Genomic DNA, 1,673 nt, shown 5'->3' with positions numbered 1-1,673 from the left:
CCTGCTCCTGCTGGCCACACTGTTCCTGATACAAGCCAGGATGCCATTGGCCTTCCGGGCCACCTGGGCACACTGCTGGCTCCTGTTCAACCAGTTGTCAACCAGTACTCCCAGGTCCCTCTCTGCCGGACCGCTCTCCAGCGCTGCAGGGGGTTATTTTGGCCAAAGTGTAGGACCCTGCACTTGGTCTTGTTGAACTTCATCCCACTGGCCTCAGCCCATCGACCCAGCCAGTCCAGTGCCTTCCTACCTCCAGCAGATCGACATTCCCCCTGACCTTGGTGTCATCTGCAAACTTACTAAAAGTAGACTCAATCCCCTCATCCAGGTCATCAATAAAGACACTGAATAGGACTGGGTCCTACTACTACAAAGTTCTATACAGCATAACGCCAAGTGCATTGGCATATTTTGTCCTTAGTTGAGGTTTAACCTTACCAGGTTCACTGTGCACAGAAATGGATGGCTTTAAGGGCATCCAAGTGAAGGGCAGTAACTTCCTGACTTGTTTTATTTGGATCCTAAAAGACTTGGCAATTTCTTAAGCCAAAGCACCGTGGCAAGAGCATCTCTGTGCCTACTCCCAGCAATGTGCTGACACTGCCACCTATGCAGGCTCCAGGACAGGAGAGCAGCAGAAAGACCTTCCCTTGTGCCCAGAACAGTCCACTCACAGCTAACCGAACAATATTTAGGGGCTGAGGAATGGGCCTTAATACCACAACTGGCCTCCTGAATTTGGAAGGGGACTCGAGGAGAGTTACACATGAGGCCTAGCAAGTGCTGCTAATTGATGTAGGTTTGCTCTGCAGCCTCTCAGCTGGCCCCAGAGGGATGCTTGGAGAAGAACTCCAAACAGCAGCCCCATCCCTCGCCCCTGAGCCTGCAGAGATCCACCTCTGGGATCACTCGCAGTCAGGACTTGTTAACTTAAAACTGTCTAAGTAGACGTTTAAAACCCCCAAAATTTACCTGGATTTTAGTACCCCTGCACTTTGCACAATCTTTCCTTTCAAAGAAGGCCGCCAGCATGGAATTGCTTTTCTACATTAGTGTGTAGAAAATATTCAGTCTGCACACGTGAGCCCTGTCAGTTGGGCTCCTGTCAACAGGAACAAGTCAAGAGTTTCCACTGAAATACTAACTGCACTTCACGTTAACTTACCAACATAAAACATCTGGTATCAGTTCTCTAATGCTAACGCCATCTCTGGTAAAGTATGTCACAGTTAGTATGTAATATATAGGTAGTATGTAGTATACAGGTAACACATTCTGCTTGCAAATGTTTGGGAGCTTAACAACCATTTAATTAACTACAGAGACAACTATAACCATCCATAAAATCCTAAATTATATGACTTTAAATGCAATAGAAATGGCTAACAAACATTGGTTTATGTGAGATGCTTTCTTTCTGTTTTGTGAGGGACTATTGTTGGCTAAGCCTTATTCTTTTCCACTGAGTGTTCTTCAACCTTCTTCATTATGACAAGGGAACTCCTGTTTCACCTCTAACATGCCAGAATTATCTCCAGAGCCTGCTGTCCATAACTGTTGGCTGGAGATAATTACTGGCTCTGGGTTTAAAAAGGCTAAAACACATCTGTAAAACTTTCAGCAGACCTGGTGACAAAGTCAAAACCGCCTCACTCAGGAAGGCTCTAATTTGC

This window comes from Apaloderma vittatum, unplaced genomic scaffold (genome assembly GCF_000703405.1).
Source record: "Apaloderma vittatum isolate BGI_N311 unplaced genomic scaffold, ASM70340v1 scaffold17916, whole genome shotgun sequence".
In the NCBI taxonomy this organism is placed as follows: domain Eukaryota; kingdom Metazoa; phylum Chordata; class Aves; order Trogoniformes; family Trogonidae; genus Apaloderma; species Apaloderma vittatum.
Note: the sequence above shows the minus strand (reverse complement) of the source record.